The sequence below is a fragment of the Bufo gargarizans genome, unplaced genomic scaffold, assembly GCF_014858855.1.
Source record: "Bufo gargarizans isolate SCDJY-AF-19 unplaced genomic scaffold, ASM1485885v1 fragScaff_scaffold_281_pilon, whole genome shotgun sequence".
NCBI classification, from domain to species: domain Eukaryota; kingdom Metazoa; phylum Chordata; class Amphibia; order Anura; family Bufonidae; genus Bufo; species Bufo gargarizans.
In genome coordinates this window covers 285340-301000 of record NW_025334079.1, presented here as the reverse complement: position 1 = coordinate 301000, position 15661 = coordinate 285340, and the positions used below count along the sequence as shown (strand labels likewise).

General features: G+C 48.0%; 1 protein-coding gene across 1 annotated transcript in view; it reads right to left on the bottom strand.

Moving 5' to 3' along the window:
* The window catches only part of ANKAR (ankyrin and armadillo repeat containing), a 49186-nt gene extending 35520 nt beyond the window's left edge, over window positions 1-13666 (bottom strand). The window contains exon 1 of the mRNA XM_044272949.1: window positions 13635-13666. The gene's annotated coding sequence lies outside the window, so the exon portion shown is untranslated. The remainder of the gene's footprint in view (window positions 1-13634) is intronic.
* Window positions 13667-15661: the final 1995 nt, after the last annotated feature.

The following is a 15661-nucleotide window of genomic DNA, read 5'->3' as shown; positions in this document are numbered from 1 at the left end:
GTCTGTGGAGGCTCCAGTCCTGGTTTTGGCTGTAAATCACTGATGTGTGAATGAGGTTTTAGGCTGGAACTACACCTAAACCGGTGATGGCACTCCAACTGTGGTGAAACTAGAACTCCCAGCATGCTTCACTCATTTCTATGGAGTTCTGAGAACAGCCAAGCAAGCGTGCATCTTGGGAGTTGTAGTTTTACCACAGCTGGAGTGCTGGAGGTTAGCGATCATTGACCTAGACTTTTTATTTTTTTTAAATGTCTTTTTATCGGAGGAGTTTTTGAGATATGTCCTACAAGTTTAACATTTGAGAGTCAGACAGATATCACATCGCATGAGACACGTGGAGAAATTATCTCCATAAAAAGTGAAAACATTGAGCGTAATAAAATAAAAGAAGAATAAAAGTACAATCAGGATGTGCGTCATTCCAGCGCCCTTATCCCCACCTCGCCCCTACAAAGAGCCTGATTCAGTCCTCCAGGGTCTCCTTTATCCCACCAGGAGATAACACTGATCCAAAGATGAGTGCGCCCCGATTCCCTGCCCATCCCGCCAGAGTCATTCCTCCATTTTCCACTGACCTAAGGTATTCCTCAGAGTCTAACCCTAATTTGGCTAACTAACCTTGAATATCAGCCTGGCAGTGCCATCTTGTGCATCTAAAGGCTGTCATCAGACTCCGTATTCACTTAGACTTTTTGAAGCACTGTTGATCGATTTTACAGCGACGGCAGTAGTCCACAGCAGAAATCGTACTTCTACGTAATCTTGTGCCTGAAGCTGCTACTCAGTAGTTAAAATCAGCTGAACATGCTGCCTGCAGAGTGGATCCAAAACCCACCATATTACCAACACAGATGCAACATACTGGCCAAATATACAAGTATAGAAGGGTGGGCCTCGTTCCCATGCTGGATTTTGCCTGGATATCAGCGTGGATTGTCTTCAGTGGGAGTCGGCTCCACGGTCTACGTGGCTGCAGATTATCTACATGTGGTTTTCCAGAATGGACATGTTCATTCTCAGCAAAGTTTCTGCTTGGACACCACAAACCACAGGAAACTGCAGAGGACGTCTGCTTCAGAATTTAAACTGGAACAGGATCAGAATCAATGGTGGTTTCTGCTGTGGAATATGTGAACATAGCCTTAGAGTTCATTAACACGGCCGTTGTCCCGCGTGCCCGTGCTGTGGACCGCAGATTGCGCTTTAGCCATACAGCCATATAGCAGCACGTATCTCTCACATCCAGTTCCTCCCATGTGACGTCTCCTCTGATGTAGATCTTCTCTGTCATCTTCTAAATCTACAGGGTCAGATGTTTGTGCCATTTTTTTTTTCCGTGGTTCTTACCCTTTGCAATACAAGGATGAGACCTGCAGCAAAACCGCATCAGATCCGCAACAAAATCCACAAGTAACACATATACATTCTGTCGCCAATTTGTTGCAGAAACGCACAGAAAACCATATGGAAATCTGCGGGCAATGTTTGGAAATAAGGCCAGAAATGCTGATTTTGGAGCTTTTCTGCCTAAGAATAAGCTTTAAAAAAAACGCCTTAAAACAGCCTCGCATTCGTGTCAGTGGAAAGCAGCACTAGCGTTTTTTACACATATAAAAAAGAAGTGCGGAAAAATACAGCGGTATGCCTAAGGCCTCCTGCACATGACCGTAGCAGGTTCATGCCTCTTGAATAGGGTCCGTGATCCGCATCTGACGGTCCGCACTGCGTGCACTACTTGGTGGTGCAGAGGCACGGACAGAAAGCCCACAGAAGCGTTCAGTAGTGCCTCAGTGGGCTTCCGATCTGAGGATCCATTACACACTGCACACATCTTCAGTATTGCAGACCCATTCAAGGGAATAGGTCCAAACCAATGATAATGTGCACACACGTGTAACACCCCAGAGTTGTGTTCCGAAACTAACTGATTTTCCTAGTCTACGACGTAAAGTCATAGTTTTATTAAGACACGGAGGCGAATATTGCTTTCTCTTCCTTTACTGATCACCATAGCAGCAAGGAGAAACAAAAACAAATGCAAATGGTCACCATAGTAACCCATACGTCCCACCCCTACAGCCCCAATATAAGGCTGCGTCCAAGGTGGTACTTCCTCTTTCTCTGCGAACCAGTCCATAATAACCGATGAACGAACAACTCCGGAACACCCAAAGAATGATCCGCGCCAAAGAGACCCATGGAGTCCAAGCAGGAACTTTCCAGCGACAGGATCCACTTCAGGGGAAGGACTGGAAACCATCATCCAAGACTCTCAGCAAATCCAACGTGGTAGATGCAGGAGCTGGAGGAAAACATCGTCCAGAACAGGAACATTCCAGGGCAGGAAGACTCAACCTGAAAGAACAAGAGAAGCAAACTCCGATAAAGCGAGAGTATGGCCAAGCCAAACCCATATCCAGCCGACACAAGAGGTCCAGGCCGGTGTAAAGCATACAAACAAGTATGAGCACATAATGGCGAACAACGTAACACAATAAATGTATAACAGTTCAAAATAGGCCTACCAACTAAAGTAGAGCTAACAGGTCAAAAACCCCCCCCACACTACAAGAGTCCAGGGGAGGGAAGGGTGGGCAATATTCGCCTCCGTGTCTTAATAAAACTATGACTTTACGTCGTAGACTAGGAAAATCAGTTAGTTTTACATCAGACACGGAGGCTTCATATTGCTAGTTCAAAGCTGGTTAACCAAGGGATCAAACAAATGAGGAGGAGGACGGAAATAATACTCACGGAAAGTGGAGGCACTAGACCAGTCCGCCAATCGTAGGATGTCCTCCAGGCGAGCTCCCGAGACCGCCAACGAGGTAGACGCCGCACCGCGCGCCGAATGAGCTGTAAACACCGAAGTGTCCACACCGGCCAGAGCCATAACCCATTTCAACCAACGGGCCAAAGTGGGGCTAGTCACCGGACCGAACGGGTGACGGATGGAGAGAAACAATTGCGGCACCGCCGGAGACCTGTAAGGACGAGTCCTGGCCTCGTATTCTTTCAAACAAGCTACCGGGCACAAGGCCGGAGAAGCAGGAAAGCTGGGGTACGACACGACCCGGATGTTCGTCTTCGTGCGTCTCGAAATGTTAAAAGACACGCCCTCCGGGGTAAAGGACCTGGCGTCGTGGTCCAGAGCCCGCACATCAGAAACTCTTTTACAAGAAATTAAGCAAAAGAGAGTGACCAACTTTGCGGAAAGCTGACGTAAGGAAAGGTCAGTATTGGTAGGCCAAGAGGACAAAAAGGTAAGCACCAGGGAAACATCCCAAGTGGAAGAAAATCTCGGCCGGGGAGGCCGAGACAGCCGCGCGCCTCGGAGGAGGCGCGAAACGGAAGGATGCTGTCCTGCCGGAACGCCATCAAATCCTTGATGTGACGAAGAAATCGCCGAACGAAAAAGATTGATCGTTCTGTAAGCCTTTCCCTCTTCAAAGAGGGAGGTGAGGAACTGAAGCAACTGAGCTACAGGAGCTGAAACGGGATCCAGGTCCCGTTCCAGGCACCAGCCAGCCCAAGTTCGCCAGGCCGCCCGATAAGATTTTCGGGTGCCGGGAGCCCAAGCGTCGTCCAGGAGGCGCCTAGTTGCCTCCGAAACTCCGTCGACCGCTCCTGGAGTCCTGAGAGCCGGCAGGCCATCAAACGTAGGGATCCGTCCAGGAGCAGAGGGTGGGGGATCCCCTGAGGGCAGCGCAGGAGAGAGGTCGGGTTCGGTAGAAGGACGGGAATGTCCACTAGAAGCTCCAGGAGAGACGGGAACCACACCTGGGAGTCCCAGAACGGGACTATCGCCACCAACTCCGCCCGATGGCGACGAACTTGGAGAAGCATCCGCGGAATCATCATGAATGGGGGAAAGGCATAGAGAAGGCCGGAGGACCAGTCCTGCAGAAACGCGTCCGCCGCCAACGCCTCCGGATCCGGGCGCCAACTGTAGAACCGAGGGAGGTGAGCGTTGAGCCGGGAGGCGAACAAGTCCACGGAAAAGGGCCCCCATCTGGATGACACCTCCGAGAAAATCAACGGGTCCAACTGCCAGTCGCTGCCGTCCGTAAGATGGCGGGAACTCCAATCCGCCCGCACGTTGTGAAGTCCCGGTAGGTACTCGGCCTGCACCATGATGTCCCTGGAGAGACAGTACGCCCAAAAGTCCTTCGCCAATCCCGCCAGAGTAGCAGACCGGGTTCCGCCCAAACGGTTGATATAGCGAACCGCTGAAATATTGTCCATCCGGAGACGGATACATGCGTTGGCCATACCGTTGGTAAAACTCTTGACGGCCAAGGAGCCGGCCAGCAACTCCAGGGCATTGATGTGCAAGTGTGTCTCGACATGCGACCAAGGTCCTCCGGTGGAGACCCCGTTGCAGTGTACTCCCCAGCCCTGAAGGCTCGCATCCGATTCGATGGTGAATTCCGGCTGGAAACCAAAGATCGCCCTGCCGTTCCAGGCCTCCAGATTGGCGATCCACCAACGAATCTCTTCTCTGGCCTCCGAATCCAATTCCACCATGTCTGCAAAGGAGGCCCCCGAGCGGAGGTGCGCAATCTTCAAGCGCTGTAGAGCCCGGTAATGCAACGGTGCCGGGAAGACCGCCTGTATGGAGGATGCCAGCAGGCCGATGATGCGGGCTAGGTGACGCAGGGACAGGTGGGCCCTGGTCAATGCCCGTCGCAGTTCCTTGCGAATGGACCGTAACTTGTCCCCTGGAAGGCTGAGGGATTCCGAGATCGAGTCCACTGTGAAGCCTAGGAAGTCCAACCTCTGGGAGGGAGTGAGCCAGGACTTCTCCAAGTTGAGTAGGAAGCCGAGCGACTCTAGGAGATCCGCCGTCCATCGGAGGTGCTGCAGCAGTGTCGACCTGGATTGATGCATCAGGAGGATGTCGTCCAGGTATATTATGAGGCGTACTCCGCGACTCCTCAACCAGGCCATGACCGGACGCAGGAGTTTGGTGAAACACCACGGAGCCGACGACAAGCCGAATGGAAGGCATGTGAATCTCCAGACCTCGTCTTTCCAGAGGAAGCGAAGGAGATCCCTGGAGTGGGGGGCCACCGAGACCGTAAGGTACGCGTCCTTCAGATCCAACTTCACGAGCCAATCCCTGGGGGAGAGAAGATCCCGGAGTAGATGGATTCCCTCCATCTTGAAGTGACGGTACCGCACGATGCTGTTTAGGGCCCGGAGATTGATGACGGGACGCATCTGACCCCCTTTTTTCTGGACCAAGAAAATGTTGCTTATTACCCCCCCTGAGTGGCCGTGAGCTCTCTCTATGGCTCTCTTGAGGAAGAGGGAAGAGACCTCCCCGTCCACCCGGGCGGAGTCCGATCCCCTCCGAAGAGAGGACGGTGGGTGCTGCACTGAGCAAGGGGTGTCTATGAGCTCTATGGAGAAGCCCCTGACCGTCGTCAGAACCCATGGGTCTGATGTAATTAGTTCCCAAGCGTGTAAAAAATGCCGAAGCCTGCCCCCTACACAAAGTACCGAAGAATCCCCGTCCGGGGTCTGACTTACCGGATGACTTGCGGGGAGCCGTGTTTCCTCGGAAGGAACGAGAGCGCCATTGTCCCCCTCTGGATGGGAAGAACGTCGGGGGAGACCGCTGGTCTTGAAATGCAGCTCGCTGGGAGAAGGAGCCTCTGGATACACCCCTGCCTCAGGTGCTGGAGCGGCCGGACAGACGGCCCCTGTTGCTGCCGGCCCTGTGAGAGACCCGGCCCTGGAAGACTTTGCGCATAGTAGCCTGCGCCTTGTCCAGAGCGGAAAATGTGCCGACGAAGCGGCTGAGGTCCTTTATAAAGGAGTCCCCAAACAGCAGGCCTTCCGCCTCTTTGCCCGTCTCCGTCTGGGCAAGATTTATAAGCTTGGGGTCTATCCTAAGCAGGATGGCCTTGCGCCTTTCCACTGACAGGGATGCATTGGTTCCCCCGGCGATGCAAATCGCCCGCTGGGCCCAGCCCGTGAGCTCCTCAGGGTCAATGTGGGAACCCTCATGTCTGGCGGACTCCGCCAATTCCATAATCTTTGCCAGCGGACCGAAAATGTCCAGGAGCTTGTCCTGGCATCCTCTAAGGGCTGAGTCTAAGCCCTTCTTGGCATTCCACCCAGACTTGGACAAAAATTGGGTCATTTTCGGGTCCACGACGGGCGTGTCGCAGACCTTATGGGGTATAATAGGCCGTGGGCACTCGGCCCGCAGCTTACTGCGCGCCTCCTTGGACAGAGGACGGCGGGCCCAATGCTCCAGGTAACTACTAATTTGTGTGTCGGGGAGCCACTCTGCCGATCTAGGGTGGTGGAGGGCCTCAGGATCAAACATGGGAGCCCCGGAGGAATCCAAAGGGAAATTGTCAGCAGAGGCCGAGGAGGAATCCTTAGTTAAAGGAACAGCAGGGGGAGTGGCAATAGGGTCGGACCCCAGAGGGGCGTCATCCTCCTCTGAAAAATCGCTAGCCTCTGCCGGATCCTCCGGGCCCGAACCCAGATCCGAGTCAGAGTCGGCATCCGCTTGGGCTCTAGCGTGTTTCCACACCCGCGATTTATCAGCCTGGCGGGGACAAGCTCTTTTACGCAACCTCAGCGCGTCGTCTGGGGTGGTCATCAACACACCGGTCATTGTCTCCTGTCCAACAGGAGGTTCAGCAGCAAAAGAATGCTGAGCAATCTCAGGGGGAGCAAGTCTGGCCCCAGCTAGGGGGTGTGCAGACAGGGCCTGGGAGATGGTCTGTGATAAGACAGTGGACATGGAACCCATAGCCTGTAAAATCGCATTAGACACAGAGCGCTGGAGGAGCTGCGCCTGTGTGTCTGAGTCAGGGAGACTAGCATTCCCCGGGAGGGGGGAGGGGGGGGACTGGGCAGAGGGATCCATATTGGTCCAGCACAGGGAAACAGGGTACCTGCAGCTAGAAACTGTGAGGGAGGAGAGCCTGAGGAACTAGGGGTAAAGCGCCTGGAGAACGAGGGGTTAATCACCCCAGGAGAGAGAGGAGCGGAGCAGCAGCACAGGTGACCGGCAGCAGGCACGCAGGAGACCGGAGGAAGCGAGATCTCGCGGGAACGGGAACCAAGATGGCCGCCGGATCTCGCGAGATCTCGCTCCAGCCAGCCAAAAGAGCGCGAACAGTGGAGAGAAGGCCGCCGAGCCGGGGAAGCAGACGCGCGCCAAGAGGGGGCGTGGCCCACCACCGGGAGGCAGAAGATGGCGGTAAGGCCAGCGGCGACGCCAAAACACAATGGGACCCCCAAGCAAATACTCCCGAGGGGAGAAGGGGGAGAGGGAGGAAACACAAGGACCCCCAGAGGGAAGGGTCCCAGGGGGAAAACGCAGCGCGTAATTAGGACCAGGGAATACTGAGGAAGGCAAAGGCTGCCCTGACAGGGATAAGCCCCTGGGACAAAGAATGCAGGGTAAATAGATATCCCGCCGCACAATCACTAAAGCACCTAAAGGGAGGAAACCAGCCCCAGGGGAGAAAATAACAAGGGGAATATAATCTATAGTGATATAAACCCCTAGGGAGAACAGAAGCAGCTAACAGATAAAATGAACATGTTACTTATCTGGTGAGCAGCAAGAAAGAGGAAGTACCACCTTGGACGCAGCCTTATATTGGGGCTGTAGGGGTGGGACGTATGGGTTACTATGGTGACCATTTGCATTTGTTTTTTGTTTCTCCTTGCTGCTATGGTGATCAGTAAAGGAAGAGAAAGCAATATGAAGCCTCCGTGTCTGATGTAAAACTCTTTTACTCCGCTACAACCTGTTAAGAGCATTAACTTTGTCATCTCATGTAATTTCACATAATATCCTCACAAATGTGCATTCAAAGCCTTGTTAAATGTATATTGCTGTAATTTCTATGTTCACGAGCAGAGGGCAGCAATGTGTTAGCAGGGACTTAATTCAGTTTAGTGTTCCTAGGCTTGAATAGTACATTCCAGTTTAGCTCCTCCCTCTGTGAGCAGAGTGGATTACGCCCACATCCTGCCTCATGGGGAGGGAAGGAAGTTAAGTTAGTGTTCCAGCCACCCCGGCTAGGGGAAGGCTGTGCTTGTAGGAGCTCCCAAATATAGGGATCGAAAAAAAGCCAGGATCTTGTCTGAGACAATTGATCATCATCCCCAGCCTGAGCCTTGCAGCCTCAGCTGGAAGAAAGCAAGCAGCCACCTCCAGTTACAGGAAGAAGCATACCCTGAGACAATAACTGTGAGTACCGTCCAGAGACCCCAGGAGAACCCAAAATCCCCCTCAGCAAGTCAGTCCCCAGACAGCAGAAGCTAAATTCCAGAGTTACAAGCAGACATCCTTTTCCTGCAAAAGCTCCAGGTACATGATAGAGCAGAAGATAGATTCCTGCCACACATTGCCAGTACCTGCTGGGACCAAAGACTAATGCTGTATCTTGTTTGAATGAAAGCTACAACTAGTAAAGACAAGCTTGACCTTTACCAAAGGTCTGGATCTCAATTACTGCTGCAAATTCCTCAATTCCTCTATTACTAGCACAACACTCATTTTATTGCAAGTGAGCCAGGATCCAGGAGTCTAGCCGTACCCAGGTAGGAGACACCGTTGACACTATTACCACTACCATACAGAGACATTACACTACTCTGGCATCCCTAACCTGGTACGTGAGTTACAACACTTTAAAGGGCCCTGCAACAGTACCCTGCGCATGCTGCAATTGGCGTCACAAACAAAACTATAAACTATCATTCACACCTGACCCAGCCATTGCATATTATTGGTGTCAGAGTGCATACCCCAATCCGGCTCACCTCGCACAGCTAGTGCCTGTATATTGCAGTCCATAACATGGGCATGGACCTGCTATGGTCGTGTATGCGGGGCCTTATCCTGGGGCAGAATCAGTGCTAAATCCCCCATCAAAATGAATAGGAAGCAGGAAAAAACCGCTCCATGTGTTTTTGCGCGTTTTCGGAGCGTTTTTTTGCCGCAGATCCACAAGCTGAAAATCCAGCTTTTGTCATGGATGAAGTTGCAGATAGCTGGAACGTATAAATAAACGATCAACTGGCTTGATCCCAAACTAAGGAGCTTATAGGCGAGCCCTTTAAAACCCTAAGAGCTCTCCCTGACTGCTATGCACATGCAAGGGTCTCAATGATAGATGATTGCATGCCCACGTACCTAAGACTGTGCAACACCTGAAAACCCTATAATAGTGAGGGGACACGACCACCGACTCCCTGCACTTAATACAGACGGAGTCAGGGTCACCTAGAATCAAGCCAGCAAGGAAACACAATAAAGTAAAGGACTTATCTGAACAAGCAGCAGAAGCAGCCTCTAGCAGTGAACACTTCATCCAGGAAGTAGTATAAACCGCAAAGTGAGGCAGTATAGGAGGGAATATAAAGGAAGACGATTAGTCTAAAAAAGTGACACCTGGCAGAAGGAAAGGAGATGACAAAGTGAAATCAAAACAAAGAACGTCATACAAGAGGTAGAAAACGTCTGCCAGATCTTCTCACAGAACTGGCGGTGACAGCTTTGTATTGAAGTGAACACCCACTGGTTAAAAAGGCTGTGTCAAAAAAACGCATCAGAAATGTGAGGATTCCATGCCGATTTTTCAAAATTGAACTCGGGCATTTTCACACAAGGCTTGTTTTGGGTTCCCTGGTGACATCACTGGTTTACAGTATAAGGTACAGTATAGCGCGTGGATGAGAGACGCAGGCGTTTTCTTAAGGGTATGTTCACACATTCTTTGTGTGCTGAAAAAAAAACCCCAATGTGGGATCGGCTTCAGGATTCCTTGAGGGTTTTTTACTTTGACGCATTTTTCCCACTGAAATCAATGCAGGTGATTTACAAGCACTGTCCGTGCGGTTCTTGGGTGTGGAATCCGTACCACAATCCATGAAGTGAACATAACTTAAGGGCTTGTGCACATGAAATGTATTGTGCTTCAGAAAATCCACCAGATCTGCAGCAATAACTGTGAATCTGGGTGAAAATCTGCAGTTTCAAGTGAATTTTGCCATTGATTTCAACCCATACACTGCAACTGTGAAATCCGCGGCAGAAATCCAACGGCATGTATCCATTTCCACGTGGATTCCGTGCGTTATTACCCACGTGTGGATGAAATTCTGTTACATTGGAGGTCTCCGTTTCATCATTTTGCTGCTACTATAAAATGCTGCCGAATTTCTGCCTTTCCACCGTGGAAAATCTGCATCATATACAAAATGCCCTGTGTGAACGTACCCCAAGGCCTCTTTCACACGGGCGTGTGCGCCCCGTTGCCATATTGCAGACCGCATTTGCGAATCCGCAATACCCGGGTGCCATTCTGTGGGCATTCCGCATCACGGATGCGGACTCATTCACTTAAATTGGTCCGCAAATCCGGAGATGCGGAACGGAAGCACGGAACGAAACCCTACGGAAGCACTACGGAGTGCTTCCATGGGGTTTCGTTCCATACTTCCGTTCCGCAAAAAGATAGAACATGTCCTATATTTTTGCGGAACGGCTGGATCGCGGGCCCATTGAAGTGAATGGGTCCGCGATCCGCTACGGCTGCCCCACGCACTGTGCTTGTGCATTGTGGGCCTCATTTTGCAGGCCCCAGTCCGACCTTGGGGCGCACACGCCCGTGTGAATGAGGCCTAAGGGTAAATGCACTCGTTCAGGACTTGTACGGAGAATCTGCACTGAAATCCACGGGTGTTCGCAGGGAAATCTGTGGGGACAATCCAAATCAATTGGTGCGGATTTGCATGCAGATTTGGTGCGGATTTGGGTGCGGATTTGCATGCAGATTTTACGCTTCCCTTTGAAGTGAATGGAGAAAATCCGGTCAGGATAAATAAAATCCGCACAAATTTTTTTTAAAAAAAATCCACATCATGTACATGAGAATTTCAAGTTATAAAATTCGAATACAATGTACATGACCTACAGTGCGCATTATCCGCTCTGAAAATCCGCATGTAAGCGTGTGCATTTAGCCTGAAGCAGTTTCAAACCTATTGTGCTTGGAGAGATTCTGGAATCTTTAAACCTTCTTGGGTTTTACATTTTTTTGTGGATTATTAGATAAATAAAATCATATAAGCTGGTGCAGTGTGTGCTGCATGACACGGACCACTAGGTGGCAGCATCGTGCAGGGCAGCGGTGGGTGCAGAGGCAATAACCTGGGGATCCCCGTTATGGGAGAATCCTGCACTTACATGGCAATGCCAGCCAGTGACGTCACGAGATGAGAGGGGGCGAGACGCTTCATTGTTATAGTCAGACAGCAGCTGGAGGCGATGTTAACTCTTTCACCGACTCCAAAGAACTAGGATTGCTGGACCAGGTTAATACAAGCAGATAGACTAATGACGTGATATCATTAGACTAGAAATACTGGTACCACACACATCCACCGCCTAGCCCCGGGGTGCCGCCCCCACCCATCTGGTACAAGTATGTGCACATGGAAGTGTAACCAGACATGAACGGTATATACTGTATGTACAGAACTACGGTACTTCAGTTAGTAAGAACCTTTTAGGCTTGGTATTGCTTCAGTCTGACAATGTGGCCCCAACCAGAAAAGTTTGTGCACCCCTGACCTAGATTATTTAAAGAGAGTGTGTCATCAGAAAATGACCAATTATTTAAATCACAGAAGAAGTTTTGGTGAATTTTCCAGGTCAATATCCATATTTAAACAAAAACTATAAATTCCTGCAGTTTTCGCACTGACCACTAGGCCTAATAATTGGCGCCACTTCTTGGTCTGTACAGATCACTTTACTTGAGCTATATACCATTCTAATCCTGCCTGTAATGATACCACCTCTGTGTATAGATAAGACAGGACTTACCATTGATGATAGGCGAGCTTATCTACTCCCCTCCCTGCACAATGACCTCTGCACAGGTCACAGAGCATGCCCAGAAGACGCTCCCATAGAAGTCAGTGAGATCCCCTCCTGGACCATGGGGCTACCATAAAGCAAATTTTCTTAATGTTTTCTAAATGCTGGCCTCCCCTATAATCATGTTCAGGAAACAGACTATATCAATGTGCAGTACCCCAGACCTGGGGTATCTACAGCTGCGTATATTAATATATTGTAATGTTATTTATTTTATTATGTTGGGCAAGAGGAAGGCATGGTTGGCAGAACACAAGGGGTTAATGAGGCTAAACTGGCTAAATTCAGAACTGCTACGTGAATGAGTGTCAGAACTGTTGCTGTATAGGCACACGGCAGGGCACAGAAGAAAAGGAGCGCCACATGGTTTTTAGATGCCATGTCCCATTTGAGGCCCACCTGATGCACCCTGCTCGGTGAGCACTGTGTATACAGCGATCTAGAAGGCAGGGACACCTGGGAACTGTCTCTGCCTTCTCTCTGGGTTGACCTGCTGTCACTGACAGCGGGCAACCCGCTCAGCCTCCGCACGATTAGCGTGCAGCTGCGATCTCCGAATGGACGTTCTAGATTCTAGAACGTCTATTCAGAGATATAGAACCACCTCCCGGATGTTTAAAGTCAACGTGCGGACGGGAGGTGGTTAAATTCTAACTAGTGTGGATTTCAAATATTCTAATTGCAAATTTTTATTGTGAATATTGCCACTTAAAGAATTCATGAATATCTAGAATATAGGGCTATATCATCGTAATCGCGAATATTCTAGATTTTTTTCTCATCAGTACCCATGATCCCTCACTGCTTCTTGCTTGTGGGCCAATGAGAAGGCTGCAATATCTTTGACTTTAGGAGTAGTGTTGATCGCAAATTTTCGTATCGCGAGTTTTTCTTGAAAATTTTCCAATTGCCAATTTTTGCAATCAAGAAAATAATGATTGGAGATCACAAATTCTCAAATATTCGCCCAAATATTTGCAAAATATTGCGAATTCGAATATTGCCCCTGCCGCTCATCACTGATAATAACAAACTGATATTTTGAAAACACAAACAAAGGATAAAGGGTGGGGGGGGGGGGGCAGGGGGCTGGTCACCTTGAAAAGCTGAAGCGGCAATGCACATAGTGCTGAAGAAACGAACGCTGATGATAGGAGCAAAAAAAAACTCCCACCAAAGGGCCGACCAATTCATTCAAGCCACGCACCTGGAATCTTCAGTAAGTCCGGCTGAAATCTCACGCAGGCGCAGTACCGCCTACCGCCTGCGCCTGTTCCTGCTCCTAGAGGGTCCCTTCTCCCACCTTTGTCGCCTCCAAGTCCTGATTGACAGGGACAGGCAGCGCTCGCATCTGTCTTCCAGCCCTGTGCTCTGGTGAAATCTTGCGCTGTTCAGCATTCGGCGCAGGCGCGGTGAGGAAGCTGGCAGCCTGCGAGCGTCTTTCCCTCACCGCACCTGCGTCGAATGCTGTAGTTTTGTATTTTAGATATTATACTTTTATCTTCCTCCAGACTCCCCTTCAGTACAGCCAGCTCACGCGTGCAATCATCCTGACACTCACACTATATCAGCTTTGTTTTAGGATCAGACTCTTTGCTAATTTCATCTCTTAATCTGTGGATCTTCATTTCAAGTTTAAATACATTTTTCCTGGTCACATTTATGTTCAAATCAGAAACATTGCTGCATTCAGAAGACTCACCAGCCACCATTTCCAAACTCTCCCCTCCATGCTGCAGGCCACACTCCAGGCTCTGGGCTCTCCCAGGATCATCAGCCCAGCTTCCCTCCACCTGGGTCAGAAGCCATGCCCCCTCCCTGCAGGGAGCTCAGCACCACACGTCTATCCTCTCCTATGGACAAGAATAAAAGTACTATAATACTGCCTCCTATGTACAGGAATATAACTACTATAATACTGCCTCCTATGTACAGGAATATAACTACTATAATACTGCTCCTATGTACAAGAATATAACTACTATAATACTGCTCCTATGTACAGGAATATAACTGCTATAATACTGCTCCTATGTACAAGAATACAACTGCTATAATACTGCTCCTATGTACAAGAATATACCTACTATAATACTGCTCCTATGTACAAGAATATAACTACTATAATACTGCTCCTATGTACAAGAATATAACTACTATAATACTGCTCCTATGTACAGGAATATAACTACTATAATACTGCTCCTATGTACAGGAATATAACTGCTATAATACTGCTCCTATGTACAAGAATACAACTGCTATAATACTGCTCCTATGTACAAGAATATACCTACTATAATACTGCTCCTATGTACAAGAATATAACTACTATAATACTGCCTCCTATGTACAAGATTATAACTGCTATAATACTGCCTCCTATGTACAAGAATATAACTACTATAATACTGCTCCTATGTACAAGAATATAACTACTATAATACTGCTCCTATGTACAAGAATATAACTACTATAATACTGCCTCCTATGTACAAGAATATAACTGCTATAATACTGCTCCTATGTACAAGAATATAACAACTATAATACTGCCTCCTATGTACAAGAATATAACTACTATAATACTGCCTCCTATGTACAAGAATATAACTACTATAATACTGCCCTCTATGTACAAGAATATAACTACTATAATACTGCCCTCTATGTACAAGAATATAACTACTATAATACTGCTCCTATATACAAGAATATAACTGCTATAATACTGCTCCTATGTACAAGAATATAACTACTATAATACTGCCCTCTATGTACAAGAATATAACTACTATAATACTGCTCCTATATACAAGAATATAACTGCTATAATACTGCTCCTATGTACAAGAATATAACTACTATAATACTGCCTCCTATGTACAAGAATATAACTACTATAATACTGCTCCTATGTACAAGAATATAACTACTATAATACTGCTCCTATGTACAGGAATATAACTACTATAATACTGCTCCTATGTACAGGAATATAACTACTATAATACTGCTCCTATGTACAGGAATATAACTACTATAATACTGCCTCCTATGTACAAGAATATAACTACTATAATACTGCCCCTATGTACAAGAATATACCTACTATAATACTGCTCCTATGTACAAGAATATAACTACTATAATACTGCCTCCTATGTACAAGAATATAACTACTATAATACTGCCCCTATGTACAAGAGTATAACTGCTATAATACTTCTCCTATGTGTAAGAATATAACTACTATAATACTACTCCTATGTACAAGAATATAACTACTATAATACTGCCTCCTATGTACAAGAATATATCTACTATAATACTGCTCCTATGTACAAGGATATAACTACTATAATACTGCCTCCTATGTACAGGAATATAACTACTATAATACTGCTCCTATGTACAAGAATATAACTACTATAATACTGCTCCTATGTACAGGAATATAACTACTATAATACTGCTCCTATGTACAAGAATATAACTACTTTAATACTGCCTCCTATGTACAAGAATATAACTACTTTAATACTGCCTCCTATGTTCAAGAATATAACTACTATAATTCTGCTCCTATGTACAAGAATATAACTACTATAATACTGCCTCCTATGTACAGGAATATAACTACTATAATACTGCTCCTATGTACAGGAATATAACTGCTATAATACTGCTCCTATGTACAGGAATATAACTACTATAATACTGCCTATG